Source organism: Saimiri boliviensis, chromosome 12 (genome assembly GCF_048565385.1).
Source record: "Saimiri boliviensis isolate mSaiBol1 chromosome 12, mSaiBol1.pri, whole genome shotgun sequence".
NCBI lineage: Eukaryota > Metazoa > Chordata > Mammalia > Primates > Cebidae > Saimiri > Saimiri boliviensis.
Window position 1 is genome coordinate 2531173 of NC_133460.1, and position 16429 is coordinate 2547601.

Genomic DNA, 16429 nt, shown 5'->3' on the forward strand with positions numbered 1-16429 from the left:
CTGCAAGAAGAAAAGAATTTGTTTCATGGGTGAATGCATATGTCCAAACTCATCAAATTGTATACATTAAATACAGCTGCTTTTTAAAAAGATGAAGAAGAAGAGAAAGATGCAGAAAGGGAAAGAATACGCATACTCTGAAAAAAAGAAATAATTATTCATAGGCCCTAAACAATGGTGCTTCTTGCTTCTAAGTCTCAGGGGAATATCCTCTGGTCTCTGGCAAGAGTAAAAGTATAGAAGGAAGAAAGTGGCATTCAACTTAAAAAGAATTGTGTTCTCATTAAGTGACTTTGGTTGCTTATCTGCTTGTATTCAAGCCTCTGTCTCCTCATTTGCAAAATAGAAGTAACAGCCACTTGCTCTTTGGGAATGCTGTAAGGCATGAAATGAATACAAGCATTTCCACAGACCCTACTCCTAATGAAAGGTGGCAATAGCGGGTGTACAGAATTATGGAAGAAAAAAGTGGAGATGGACAGGGGCACTGACCAGTAGAAGAGAGGTGTTCTGTTTGGGTGGTTGGTTTTGGGTTTTTGTTGTTGCTGTTTTGAGATGGAGTTTCACTCTTGCTGCCCAGGCTGGAGTGCAGTGGTGAGATCTCAGCTCACTGCAACCTCCACCTCCCAGGTTCAAGCGATTCTCCTGCCTCCGCCGCCCAAGTAGCTAGGACTATAGGCAAACACCACCACCCCAGGCTAATTTTTGTATTTTTAGTAGAGATGGATTTTGTTACGTTAACCAGGCTGGTCTCAAACTGCTGAGGTTTTTAAGATGTGATGCTAATGCAGAGAAATGATCTCCCAGCGCTCCCCTACCTCTGCCTGCCATGGGAGCCCTGGGATGCTCTGAATCTGTGACAAACGAAAGGTTCCCACTGTGAGCCCGGCTTGAGATTCACAGCCACAGTCTCCTCCCAGGACGGAGGAAGGAGCCCCAGGACTATAATTAAAGTGTGTAAGGGAACTCTGGCCACAGAAACAGAACCCTGGACTCAACTCCTGGCTCTGGTAGAAATGCCCCCATGAAACTACTTCCATTTTCTTTCCTTTTTTTTCTTTTTTTTTGAGACGGAGTCTGGCTGTATGCCCAGGGTGGAGTGCAGTGGCGCAATCTAGGCTCATGGCAACCTCCACCTCCCGGGTTCGAACAACATGTATTTTGTTTTGTTTTTTTGAGACAGAGTCTCATCTGGGCTTACTGCAGCCTCTGCCTCCCAGGTTCAAATGATTCTCCTGCCTCAGCCTCTCAAGTAACTGGAATTACAGATGTGCGCCACCACACCTGGCTAAGTTTTGTATATTTAGTAGATACGGGGTTTCACCATGTTGGCCAGACTGGTCTTGAACCAAGACATCTGCCTGCCTCAGCCTCCCAAAGTGCTGGGATTACAAGAGTGAGCCACGACGCCCGGCCACATATGCTATTTTGATGCATGTATGCAATATGTTTGAGGCTCTGGATGGCCCAGTTACCCTGATTTGAACATTACGTTTTCATTGTTTTGACTTTTCCCTCTTCATAAAAGAAGGTCTAAGATTCAGCAACAACACCTCTCCAGGTCTTTGTTTCCTCATCCCTTGAGTGGAACATAAAATCTGTAGTTGCTTATATCACAGAGATGCTTCAGGGCTCCAGGGGGAAATGTGCAAAATCAATGTCTCTGTCAACTGCAAAGTGCTATACAAATGAGGGGACACAGCAGTGCCTTCATCAGCTGCCTGGCTTGCCCCAGATGATTCACAGGTTTTAGCAGTTCTGGAAGCTTGATTCAAACACCCAAAATTCAACTCTCTTATGCTCCAGAAACCATCTGCCTACCCTTGACACTTACTTCTTTTCAGGCCATAGCCTGATCCCATTTTTATGAATTAAGTCCTTCTGACACCTGGATTATTCATCAACCAGCCACCTAAAAATGAATGGCACAAAGGCGTCAGCCACCGCTTAATCATGTGGCACCCAGCAGACACCCAGGAAATAAGGGATTAACTGGACTGACTCACAAACACATCCAATAATCCATTAGGTTCCTTGGCTTAGCTTGGCTTGGCAAGATTCATAGAGGGAATTTCTTTAAAAAAAAAAAAAAAAACGCAAAACCAAAACAAAAGTATCTGCTCTTTTTTTTTACTTTTATGACACTTTTATTGAGATATAATTCGTATGCCATAAAATTTATTCTTTTAAAGTATATATTCAGTGCCTTTAGTATACTCACAAAATTGTACCATCACTACTTAATTCCAGAACATTTTCATCGCCTCAAAAAGTAACCCCATCCCCATTAGCAGTTAGACCTCATTTCTCCCTGCTCAAAAGTGTATGCTCTTAAAACTCAGGAGGACGGCCAGGCGTGCTGGCTTACGCCTGTAATCCCCATACTTTGGGAGGCCATGGTGAGTGGATCTCTTGAACTCAGGAGTTCAAGGCCAGCCTGGGCAACCTAGAAAAATCCCATTTCTGCACAAAAATGCAGAAGTTAGCCAGGTGTGGTGATGTATGCCTATAGTCCCAACTACATCAGAGGCTGATCTGGCTGATCTTGAGCCCAGGAGGCAGAAGTTGCAGTGAGCTGTGATTGTGCCACTGCACTCCAGCCTGGACAACAGAGCCAGACCCTGCCTCAAAAAAACAAAAACAATAACCAAAAAATTACGAGGACAACAAATGTCTCCATGTGCCTACCACTAGAATGGTGAAATTTAATACAAGCAGAAGCAAAACTCCCGTAATATGCACATACCGCCATACTTACATACATGCATGTGTACATGCAAATGTATATACATACCCAAAGCATACAGATGGATATCCTGGGAAAAGTCCTTGAGCTCCATGAGGCACTGTTTGCATAGGTTAAAATCCCAGCCCCAATGTCTAGCAGCTGAGAGACTTTTATCAAATAACTTACCTTTCTTACTATCCATGGAACAATGGGGAAATGACCCCACCATCCCTTCCCAAAGAGGAAAAGCACTGTAATTGTTGACAGTGTGATTAAGCCATCCAAGGTGTGGCAAGCCAACTATATACATCATAAAACAAGCCACACTTGTATTATGCTAATTATAAAATGCACATTGTTCTCTCAATAATATAGTCAAGAAAAAATTAAAAAGAAGACTGTGGGCATTTTGATCCTGACCAGCCGATGTTGGATGTTGAACTCCTGCTGCGTCTGCCCCCTCTCCCCGCTGAATCAGTGCCTCGTATCGGTGCTTATGCCAAACCTTGGTGCCATTATCATTTGTTGAAATGCATACTTTTCACTCACTGTCAGTTTTATTTGCTACTTTGGCTGTGATTAATGGTTTCTTTCTTGAAAGTGTGATTCTTTTAAAACCCTGGCATCTATGCATCTCCTTTGGTTTCTTCCTCTGGCTTTTGTCCATTTCTCTGTCTTGTACTGGCTCCTGTGACACCCTGCCGTGCCTCCAGCCACCACCTCTTCCTTCACCTGCTTCTGAGCTCCCGGGACAGTTGGATGGGAGTTCTCAGGAGCCAGAAATCAAAAGGAACAACTAGGCCCTCCAGGCTCAGAAGCTGTTTCAGGTCCAAGGCCAGAGACCATGCCCTAGTCGGCCCCATCCATCATAGTTTATTAAAGCTAGACAAAGGACATGCTTATATACTGTTGGTGGGAATGTAAATTAGTGCGACCTCTATGGAGAACAGTGTGGAGATATCTCCAAGAACTAAAACTGGAACTACCATTTGATGTAGCAATCACACGACTGGGTATCTACCCAAGGAAAAGAAATCCTTATATCAAAAAGACACCTGCACATATATGTTTATCACAGCACAATTCACAATAATGAATTCATGGAATCAACCAAAGTAGTTACGAACAGAGGATTGGATAAAGAAAATGTGGGCTTTTGTTGTTTGGGTTTTTTTTTAGATAGGAAAGAAAAAAATATATATATTTTTTTAAAATGTGGGGTATGTGTGTGTGGTATATATACATATAAATACACATTTATGTTTATATATGGGGTATTTATACACATATATGTACAAATACCATGGAATACTATGCAGTCATAAAAATGAATGAAATCATGTCCTTGGCATCAACATGAATGGAGCTGGAGGCTCTTCTCCTAAGTGAAATAACTCAGAAACAGAAAATCAAATACTGCCCGCTCTCACTTGTAAGTGAGAGCTAAATAATGGGTACACATGGACAATAAAGATGGAAATAACAGACACTGGAGACTCCAAAAGGGGAAAGGTTGGGAGGGGGTGAGGGTTGAAAAATTACCTATCAGGTACAATGTTCACTATTTGGGTGATGGATCCACTAGCAACCCAAACCTCACCATGATGCAATATATCCATATAACAAAACCTGCACATGGACCTTCTGAATCCATAACTTAAAAAATAAAATGTTATTATTACCTCAAAGATACTGTGCTGTTAGTTCCATGATTAAAATATGTTTCTCTAAAAGAAAAATGCCACAGCTATGGCAACATTCCCTTAACACCTACCTCATAGCATCCTTGTAAAGGTTAAAGGTTAAATGCCGTGAGTCAATGAAGTGCTTTCCTTGCTCTTCTTACCTTTACTCTGATGGAAAATAATACCTCCCCCACTCCACCATCCTGGCATAAAGCGAATCCCTGCACCCCAAAATTCCTGCCTGACTCCCTCTGGCTTCCTGGTGCTGATGGTGCTTGGGAGAGAAGGCAGTTCTGTCCCTCTGGACTCAGCCAAAACCAGAATTAGCCTTCCATGATGGTCCCACCTGCCTCTCCTTCTCTTGCTTAGGGCACAAAGAATCCACCCTGTAAAGAGATTCACAGCCAGCTTCACGTGGAGGGAACCACACCTCCTCTTCCTCTGATGTTGATGCAGCTCTCTGTGGCATCCTCTTTCTATGATATTTCTATCACAGCCTCCATCATCGCCCTTCCCATCCTATCACAGGATGAACCCAATGTTGATGCTCATGGACAAGGTTAATAAAAACTAGCCAGGCCTTCCCTGAAACTGTTCCAAAGCTCAACCTCTTCCTAGAGCTTCCTTCCAAGAAAGGAATCCTGAAATGAGGAGGCCAGGTCTTCAGTGAAGTATGTGGGGGCAGGAGAGATCTCTATGCACATGCAAAGCATCTATTATGGGTTAAATTATGTCACCCAAAAGAGATACATTGAAGTCCTATCTTCAGTACCTCAGAATGTGACCTAATCTGGAAATAGGGTCTTTGCAGACATAATTAGTTGCATAAAGATGGGTTCATACCAAAGTAGTGTAGATCCTTAATCCATTATGACTGATGTCCTTATAAGAACAGGGGAAGGCCAAGCGTGGTGGCTCTTGCCTGTAATCCCAGCACTTTGGGAGGCTGAGGCAGGTGGGGTCAGGAGTTCAAGACCAGCCTTGCCAACATGGCAAAAGCCCATCTCTACTAAAAATACAAAAAATCAGCCGGACATGGTGACACGCACCTGTAGTACCAGCTCCTTGGCGGGGGGCTGAGGCACAAGAATCACTTGAACCCAGAAGATAGAGGTTACAATGAGCTGAGATCATACCATGGCACTCCTGTCTGGGCAGCAGAGCAAGACACTGTCTCAAAATAAATAAATAAATAAAAGAGGAGAAGAGACAGAGACACAGAGCAAAGAGACCAGGTGGCGACTGAGGCAAAGGTTGCAATGAGGCATCTGGGAGCCAAGGAACTCCGGGATTGCTGGTAGCCACCAAGAGCCAGGAAAAGTAAAGAACATTGCTCCTCTAAATCTTCAGAAAGAGGACGGTCCTGCAACACCTTGCTTTCAGCCTTCCAGCCTCAAGAACTGTGAGACAGTAAATTTCTGTTGTTTTAAGCTATTCGGTGTGTGATAATTTGTTATGGCAGCCACAGGAAACAGATCCAACATCTCACAGTTCAAAAAGTCAGACAGAAGTTGTACCACCCAGGCCAGGCACAGTAGCTCACACCTATAATCCCAACACTGTGTGAGGCCAAGAAGGATGGATCCCTTGAGGCTAGGAGTTTGAAACCAGCCTCGGCAAAATAGTGAAATGCCATCTCTTAAAAAAAAAAGAAAGAAAATACAAAAAGTAGCTGGACGTGGTGGTGCATGTCTATGGTCCCAGCTACTTTGGAGGCTGAGGTTGAAGGATTGTTTGAACGCAGAAGGTCTAGGCTAAAGTGAGCCAAGATTGTGCCACTGCACTCCAACCTTGACAACAGAACAAGACCCTGTCTCAAAAGAAAAAAAAATTGCACCACCCTGTATATATAACCCCAGTGCACTCACCCTTTCCAGCCTCCCCACTTTTACATATGACGTCCCTGCCCCCTGCAAAGCCCACCTCTCCCTTTGCCCAACAAAATTCTACTCACTTTTTATTTTTCTCTTTTTCTTTTTGATACAGGGCCTCACCATTGCACTGGATGGAATGCAATCCTCCCATCTCAGCCTCCCAAGTATCAGGCTGCAGACATGCACCACCATGCCTGGCTAATTTCTGTATTTTCAGTAGAGACTGGGTTTCGCTATGTCACCAGGCTGGTCTTCAAACTCCTAGGCTCAGGCAAGCCACCCGTCTTGGCCTTCCAAAGTACTGGGTTTATAGGTGAGAGCCACCACACCCAGCCCCTGCTCACTTTTTCAAGGTATATCTTAGATGTCACTTCCTCCAGGAAGCCCTCTCTGACCTCTCACACTCCCCACCACCACCATTGCTCTTGTATATTTCTTTTCTTTCTTTCTCTCTCTTTTTTTGGAGACGGAGTCTCGATCTGTTGCCCAGGCTGGAGTGCAGTGGCACAATCTCGGCTCACTGCAACCTCCACCTCCCAGTTTCAAGCTACTCTCCAGCCTCAGCCTCCCAAGTAGCTGGGACTACAAAGTACAGGCCACCATGCCTGGCTAATTTTTTTTTTCTTTTTTTGGTGGGGTGGGAGCGGATTTTTAGTAGAGATGGGGTTTCACTATGTTGGCCAGGCTGGTCTCGAACTCCTGACCTCGTGATCTGCCTGCCTCAGCCTCCCAAAGTGCTGGAATTACAGGCATGAGCTACCTCACCCAGCCGCTCTTGTGTATTTCACTGCTGCAGCACTTGTCCCAACGTAGGACAATTTTCTGTTCATGAGTCTGCTTTCCCTGCTGGACGATGAGCTCACAGAAGCCAGAGAACTCACTCACACCCCTAGCACCACAAAGGCCTGGCCCAGAATTCCTCATAGGAACCAGACTTCAGCTACATCCTTAATTAATATAGCTTCGTCTCAGTGTATCTGTAACACTTTCTTCTTGTAAAAGAGAGATCTGAAGCAAGTGAGACAAAATGCTAACATCTATTAATTCCCTAGGGTAGATACATGGGTGTCATATGATTTCTTGTACTTTTCTGAAGGCTTGAAATATTTCCTAATGAAAATGTTCTCAGCCTTAAAAACAGAATGTAATGGGCTATCTTGGAACACACCAGCCCACCAGAGAATTTCTCCCGGAAAAGGTATCTCTAGTTCAAAGCATGTGCCCTGGAGCACATTTGGAGACTCAGCCCACTGGTGTGTGGTGAGGAGGAATATTTCCCAGTTGCCCTCAATGTGCTCTTCATTATGTTATTCCTGTTTTCATTGTGACCGCAATCCTGTGAGATCATTTGATTCTTTCCTTTTTTTAAAAGAGAGACTTGCTGTGAGGCGCTGTGGCTAACACCTGTAATCCCAGCACTTTGGGAGGCTGAGGCAGGCAGATCACCTGAGGTCAGGAGTTCAAGACCAGCCTGACCAACATGGTGAAACCCCATCTCTACTAAAATATTTTTTTAAATTACCCAGGTGTCATGGCACTCACCTGTAATCTCAGCTACTTGGGAGGCTGAGGCAGAAGAATCACTTGAACCCTGGAGGCAGAGGTTGCAGTGAGCCAAGATTGTGCCACTGCACTCCAGCCTGGGCAGCAGAATGAGACTCCATCTCAAAAAGAAAAAGAAAAAAGAGTAAGAGAAAGAAACACCAGGGCAGAGGTTGCAATGAGCTCGCTCTCTCTCTCTCTCTCTCTCTCTCTGTCTCTGTCTGTCTCTGTCTCTCTCTCTGTCTCTCTCTGTCTCTCTGTCTCTGTCTGTCTCTCTCTCTCTCTCTGTATCTGTCTCTCTCTGTTTCTCTCTCTTTGTCTCTCTCTCTGTTTCTCTCTCTCTCTCTGTCTCTCTCTCTGTGTCTCTCTGTCTCTCTCTCTCTCTCTCTCTCTCTTTTTCTCTCCCCCTCTCTCTCTTTCTCTCCCCAGCCACATGCATGTGAGGACACAGAGACAAAACGTCCAATTTCAAGCCAGAAAGAAGCTCCCACCCGAACTCAGACTTCAGCTTCCAGACCCGTGAGATAAGCAGTTCTGTCCTCTTGGAAACAAGTCCTGGGGACTCGACTCTAGAGAAGCCTGTTGGTAGCAGAGATCCGAGCAGTGGCAGAACTGTGGGCTGCCCAAAGCATTTTATTTTATTTATTTATATATTTTTTAGGGAAATGCAATTGTTTATTAAAACTCAAGTTTGTGTTTGCAACCATTCAACAGAAGGGGTAAAACAAAAACAATTCACATCATCCTTCCCCCACCCCCAGCCCCAGCTTCTGGGGCTTAAGTGTACCAGGCTTCCACTTAACCCCTGACTGGCTCTGGTTCCAGGACCTCACATGCCTTCCTAATCTAGTAACTGGGTCCCGGGCATCCCCGTAAAACCGCTTAGTCCCTGCCTTGCTGGCAGCTTCGGGAGATCGCAGGGTCCCAGACTCGCTGGCAGCCTCAAGGGACTGCTGGGTCCCGGCCTCTGGCACCTCCACCGGAGAACCCTGTGTCCCGACCTCCCCGACCTCCACCGAACCTGGGTCCCGGCCTCCCGAAATCCTACTGAAGGCCGCTGGGTCTCGGCCCTCTGAGTGGCTGCATCCTGGGCGGGGGCCTTTCCTGAGCCTTTCGCCTGGGGCTGGCGGTGATAGCCAAGTTCACAATAATCTTGATTCTGCCCTCCTGGTAAGAAGGCCTCCCAAATGCCAGGATCTCAGCCTCGCGGTTGGGGTCCAGGTGATTCTTGTGGATCAGGATTTGGACCCTGGACGTGCGGGTTGCGCTCTCCGCCCCCGCCCAAGATCTTTTCCACCAGCCAAACCTCGAGGCGAACTACCTGCGGATTCTTCAGAAACTCGGAGTGGAACCAGGAGAACGGCTTGAGGAGCTGACCGAGCACCTCGAATGACGTTGCTTTTGGCTTCATCAGTTGCACGAGCGTCGGAAACCGTCTGGGAGTGTCCATGCTGCGGCCGGCCCTGCAGCAGGCGAGAGAGCGCAACCGCAAACCCCAGGGAGCAGCTGGAGGTAGGCAACTTTTTTTTTTCTTTTTTTTTTTTCATGTTCTTTAGAAAAAAAATTTATTGTTGCAGCTAAAAGGCAAACCCATCATGAATATGGCAAGTTGGAAAACTGTACAGTCAGTTCCTTGAGACCCTCGCCTCCCCATATCCACACACACCTGAAAAGGTATTATAGCAAAACACCTTGCTTTTTTGGTTTTTATTTTTGTAAAAATGGTTTATTCCACAGCCATTGTAAAAAATAATGACCTGATGAGTAAATACTAGCTTAAGGTATATAGCAGAGCAGCTCGCTACCTCTCCAACGTAAGCGGAACAGGGTGGAGAGCCCCAGCTGCTCTCCAGGATAGGAGGTTAACCAGTACGTCCATTTTGAAATGCTGCTATATGTACACACCCAAACTACTACATACATATACAGGACTTAAAAACAACAATCCCAGCTCAGAATGCTTACAGCCTGGCACCTAAGCCTTATCCACAACTCACCACAGCTCTGCGGGCTGACGCCTCAAATGTTCCCATCACAGAGTTTCTCTGTACTGGCTTCTACCACGAGGAAGGCAAAATGTGAAAATGCTGGCAAGAGAGTAGCTCAGGAGCTACAGCTGTGGTGTTTTTCTTGTTAAAAAGCCACTTAATGTGGAGGTCTTAAGTTCCTCTGGTGTTTAAGAGGAAATGTCTAATGTTTAAGCCCCCTGGTCTGTGGCTGCACAAACTAAGACAGCTGAATTCTGAAAGAGATAACATCTGAGCCAACACCTGAAAGATAAATATGCATGAGCCAGTTAAAAGAGAGAGAAGACTACTATAATTCCATCAGAATTGCTACAATTAAAAAGACTAACAGGCCGGGCACGGTGGCTCAAGCCTGTAATCCCAGCACTTTGGGAGGCCGAGACAGGTGGATCACGAGGTCAAGAGATCGAGACCATCCTGGTCAACATGGTGAAACCCTGTCTCTACTAAAAATACAAAAAATTTAGCTGGGCATGGTGGCGTGTGCCTGTAATCCCAGCTACTCAGGAGGCTGAGGCAGGAGAATTGCCTGAACCCAGGAGGCAGAGGTTGCAGTGAGCCGAGACTGCGCCATTGCACTCCAGCCTGGGTAACAAGAGCGAAACTCTGTCTCAAAAAAAAAAAAAAAAAAAAAAAAAAAAAAAAAAGACTAACAATGCCAAGTGTTGGCAAAGATGGAGAGCAACTGAAACTCCCACACGCAGTTGGTGGGAGTCTAAATTGGTACCAGCACTTGGGAAACCTATTTATAAATTTCTTACAAGGTGAAACAGACACCTATCTCACCACCTGGCAACTCTATTCTTGGCTTATATCCTACAAAGTCACCCACGTACTAAGATGTGCACACTTTACACCCACTACATGTATGATATACCTCGATTAAAAGTTTTTTTTTTGTTTTTTGTTTTTTTTTAAAAGAGGTGTTGACCGGGCATGGTGGCTCATGTCTGTAATCCCAGCACCCGGAGAGGCTGAGGCAGGTGGATCACCTGAGGTCAGGAGTTCGAGACCAGCCTGGCCAACACGGTAAAACCCTGTCTCTACTAAAAATACAACAACAACAAAAAAGTGTTTGGGCATGGTGGTACACACCTGTAATCCCAGCTACTTGGGAGGCTAAAGCAGGAGAATTGCTTGAACTTGGGAGGCAGAGGTTGCAGTGAGCTGAGATCACGCCACTGCACTCAGCCTGGACGATAGAGCTAGACTTTGTCTCAATTAAAAAGAGAGAGAGAGAGAAAGTAGGTATGTTTTTGTCTGAGACATATTCTTTACATTTCCCTTTTTCTTTTTTGAGATAGAGTCTCTCTGTGTCACTCAGGCTGGAGTGCAATGGCCTGATCTCAGCTCACTATAGCCTCCACCTCCTGGGTTCAAGTGATTTCCATGCCTCAGCCTCCCAAGTAGCTGGGATTACAGGGGTGCATCACCACACCTGGTTAATTTTTGTATTTTTCATTTAGAAACGGGGTTTCACCATGTTGCCCCTAACCTCAGGTGATCCACCCGCCTCAGCCTCCCAAAGTGCTGGGATTACAGGCATGATCCACCATACCCAGGACTTTCTCTGAGTTTTTAATCAAGAAATTCCAACAAGTGAGCTTCCAACCTGAGAACAGCCAACCAGAAAGGGCCCATTGAGGCAATCACTTAGAGACTTCATCCATCAATGTGCACCGGGAAATAATGAGATTTAGGGTCAGTGGCTTGGAAAGAGAAAGGCTGAAAACAGCAACAGCAGATGGATAGAATACTCAGAGAGGGGGCCTGAGTGACTCCTACTCTGTAAGTAACTCTGTGAGTGACTCTTATACCATCCAAGAAGGGTGCTAGTTCCAAGGCAAAGAGAGGGAAAGGATGGAAGAGAAGATGCCCCTGTGCAGGAAGGTGTGGGAAGCTCAGCAGAAAGCTAATGAGTGTCTGTGTCATCCCATTACACCAGGGCCCTTTGCACAGCACTTAAAAATCCAACCAGCGTCTCCCTGACACACTCTTTCTGCTCAGCCTTGCTTGTCTCTTCGTAACTTTAAAGTGGCAGAGCAGCGTTTTTAATTAACAAGCCGTGTCTCCATCCTACCGTTTATTTATTTAACTGCTCAACGAGACAACCAGGTACCTTCCAGTAACGAGAAGAATTTTAAGAGGGTGGGAAGGAGGGCACAGGGGAGCCGCTTAAGGGTGTCAGATGAGCAGATGCAAGCTTGTTAGTCGCTGTGAATGCATAAATCTCTGAAATTAATTTCACCGATGCTTCATTTTTTATTAATGTTTTCCTGGCCATAAAAAAGGAACACTCTAGTCCCCTGAATTCCAGGTGACAAAGACACATTCTTGGGAAGAGGATAGATTCAAACACTGTGCTACGACCAACCCTCCTCTCTGTCTTCCCCCATCCATCCTCTGTGTGTTCGGCATTTTTCTCTCCAAGCCTCTGACCCTCAATCTCGTTATCATTTCCTTGTGCACATTAATGGATGAAGTCTGCAAGAGATTGTCTTTTTGTTGTTGTTATTTAGTTTTTATTTCATAATTACAAACTTAATTCAACTCTATAATCCAGCTAGGCATGGAAGGGAACAAGAAAAACATGGAAGCCAAAGGGAATTGCAGGGAGAGCACAAAGATTGTAGGATACTGTGAGCAAATGGGGTGGAGGGTGCTCTCCTGAGCTGCAGAAGGAGTGGTCTGGTGGTGAATTTAAAACGCTAGTCAGACTTACTGAAGTTGTCCACAGTCGGCAATGGTGATCTTCTTGCTGGTCCTGCCATTCCTGGACCCAGAGCATTCCATGGCCTCCACAATATTCATGCCTTCTTTCACCTTACCAAAGACCACATGCTTGCCATCCAACCACTCAGTCTCACACATGAAAAACTGGGAACCGTTTGTGTTGGGTTCAGCATTTGCCATGGACAAGACGCCAGGACCTGTATGCTTTAGGATAAAGTTGCTTATGATCCCAAAAACACAGGCAGAAGAAGTGACATGAGATGGGAAGTGTGGTCAATACAGGATGTGCCTGTATTGTCAATGGGCTACTCTCTGAGAGACAGAGCGCCCCACCTGGAAGACCAGGGAGCAGAGTAGTTACCCAGCAACTCCTGTCAGTCACCGACAGAAGATGCTCCTGAGGGCACGACCAGTGTTGACCCCTCTGTTATTAATAGTTTGCTAGGGCTGACATAACAAAATACTGCAAACTGAGTGGCAGGTGTACATAACAGTCATACACGATTCATGGTGTCACACAGTCCTGCAGAATGCAAGTCCAAGAGGCTGAGAATCTGCCTTGTGCCCCTCTCTCCAGCTCTGGTCACTTGCTGGCCCGTACTGCTCAACAGCGTGTAGATGCATCACCCCCATCTCTGCCTTCATCGTCATGCGGTATTCTCCCTGCCTATGTATGTACGTCTCTGTGTCCAAATTTCCCTTTGATTTGGAGATGGAGTCTCACTCTTGTCACCCAGGCTGGAGTGCAATGGCGCAAACTTGGCTCACTGTAACAACTGCCTTCTGGATTCAAGTGATCCTCCTGCCTCAGACTCCTGAGTAGCTGGAATTACAGGCATCTACCACCACACCTGGGTAATTTTTGCATTTTTAGAAGAGACCACACACAAATTTCCCATTTTTATAAGGACACTGGGGTTGGGGGGCCAGGAGCGGTAGCTCACGTCTATAATCCTAGAACTTGGGAAGTCCGAGGAGGGAGGATCACTTAGGTCAGAAGTTCGAGATCCCCTCTCTACAAAATAACAAGCAAATAAAAAAGCTAGACATGGTAGGACGTACCTGTAGTTCTAGCTACTTAGGAGACTGAGGTGAGAATACTGCTTTTGCCCAGGAGTTCAAGGCTGCAGTGAGCTGAGATTGTACCATGGCACTCCAGCCTGGGCAACAGAATGAGAACCTGCCTCTAAAAAATAAAAAAATAAGACCCTGCCTCTAAATGAGACCTTGCCTCTAAAAACCAATCAATATGACATTAGTCAAATTGGATGAGGAGTTACCCGAATGACATCATCTTAACTTGATCATCTGCAAAGACCCTATTTCCTAATAAGGTCAAATTCACAAGTACTGGGGTTAAGACTTCCACATTTTTTTTTTCTGAGACAGAGCCTCACTATGTTGCCCAGGCTGGAGTGCAGTGGCTCTCTTGCAACCTCCACTTTCCGGGTTCAAACGATTTTCCTGCCTCAGCCCCCTGAGTAGCTGGGACTGCAGGCACATACCACCACACCCAGCTAATTTTTGTATTTTCAGTAGAAAAGGGGTTTCACCTTATTGACCAGGTGGGTCTTGAACTCCTGACCTCAAGTGATCTACCTGCCTTGGCCTCCTTAAGTGCTAGGATTACAGGTGTGAGCCGGGGTGCCCAGCCAGGACTTCCACATTTGTGTGGGATCACAATTCAGCCCAGAATGCCTCCCTCCATAGCATTTCCAGGAAGGAAAGCCCAGTGCAGAGCAGCACGGGCTCCCAGGTGGATGAGTCCAGGGGGACTCAGGCAGTTCAGCAACGGCATCTGCTGTGGCCTCTAAGCCCACAGGTGTGTAAGTATAGTCTCCTGGCTATACTTCCAATGCAATGCAAATTGGGTTAAAGCTGAAAAGGCCATCATCCCTCAAGCATGACTAAGAGATTAAGAATTGTATCTCAAAACCAAAAGCCAAGCGTGCATTCAGGCCACCGCTGCAGCCAGCTCCACTGCCAAGAAGTTATCAGTGCAGATGAACTGCCTATTAACGGGAAGTGTCTCTTAATGGCCCTTCAAATCATTTCATTAAAAGTTGCTATGATGTCTCCAGCTGAATCAAGTCATGCTGGGAAGGCCATTAGGTTAATCAAAGTATGAGGACAGCTCACCATCTACTCTTAATTAACAAATTAGATCCCACTGCCAACTCAGCAAAACGGAGAGCTGGACAGCGACCCTTAGGGCAGTCGGACTGCTCAGAGCACCCTTCCATCACTGACTGCCAATCAGTCAGAGCCTCATGGAGAACCTCAGCCCGGGGCAACGGGATTTTCCTCACTGGAAGTGAATTGGAAGGGCTCCAAGATGGCTCTTTTGCCAGCAAAATATCTGCCATGCTCCCATGCACGTCTGTCTCCCATGCTAAAATGCAAGCTCCATAGGGTGACAGGTTGCTCCTGTTTGCCCAGGACTGAGAAGCTGCCTGGGACCCTGGACCCTTCCTCCTGAAGCCAGAATGGTCCCAGTCAAACCAGGACGGTCACCACCACTCTTGCTTCATGACAGCAGGAACATGGTCTGCTTGCATTATGCTTTTTCCCCAGGGCTAAAACAATGCCTGGCACACAGTAGACATCAAAGATATTACCAATATAAAAATATGAATGAGTGCATGAGTTTCTTTTTTTTTTTTTATTTGAGACCAAGTCTCTGTGCCACCCAGGCTGCAGAGCAGTGGCATGATCTCCACTCACTGCAACCTCCACCCCGGGGTTCAAGCATTTCTTTGCCTCAGCCTCCTGAGTAGCTGGGACTACAGGTGCGCTCCACCACGCTTGACTAATCTTTGTATTTTTAGTAGAGATGGTGTTTCGCCATGTCAGCCAGGCTGGTTTCAAACTCCTGACCTCAAGTGATCCTCAGCCTTGGCCTCCCAAACTGTATGGATGACAGGCGTGAGCCACCACACCCAGTCTTTTTTTTTTTTTTTTTGAAACAGAGTCTCGGCCGGGCGCAGTGGCTCAAGCCTGTAATCCCAGCACTTTGGGAGGCCGAGGCGGGTGGATCACGAGGTCAAGAGATCAAGACCATCCAGGTCAACATGGTGAAACCCCGTCTCTACTAAAAAAATACTAAAAAAAATTAGCTGGGCATGTTGGCGCGTGCCTGTAATCCCAGCTACTCAGGAGGCTGAGGCAGGAGAATTGCCTGAACCCAGGAGGCGGAGGTTGCAGTGAGCCGAGATCGCGCCATTGCACTCCAGCCTGGGTGACAGGAGCGAAACTCCGTCTCAAAAAAAAAAAAAAAAAGAAAAGAAACAGAGTCTCACTCTTGTAGCCCAGACTGAAGTGCAGTGGCGCCATCATGGTTCACTGCAGCCTCAACCTCCCAGTCTCAAGTGATCCTCCCACTCAGCCTCCCGAGTAGCTAGAACCACAGGCGTGCACCACCACATTCAGCTAATTTTTTTGTAATTTTTGTAGTTTCACTATGTTGCCCAGGCTGGTATCAAATTCCTGGGCTCACGTGATGCTCCCACCTCAGCCTCCAAAGTGTCAGGATAAAAGGCATGGGCTACCACACCCCACCATGAATAAATGAGTCAATCTTCCCTCTGTCTAATCCCACAAGGTAACCAATTCAAACAGCCTGGAGTATATTCTTCCAGTTCTGCCTTATGCCCACAGAAACACACAGAAATAAGCATACAATACACATAATATGGAGCCTCTTTCTACCCCTGACAAAAAAGGAATCATGACACAGACACAATTTAGCAATTTACTAGGCCGGGCGCGGTGGCTCAAGCTTGTAATCCCAGCACTTTGGGAGGCTGAGGCGGGTGGATCACGAGGTCAAGAGATCGAGAC

At 46.2% G+C, this 16429-nt stretch overlaps 1 pseudogene; it reads right to left on the reverse strand.

The window, feature by feature from the left end:
* LOC101031012 (uncharacterized) overlaps positions 1-9279 on the reverse strand; it is a 70882-nt pseudogene extending 61603 nt beyond the window's left edge.
* Between the last annotated feature and the right edge of the window lie 7150 nt (positions 9280-16429).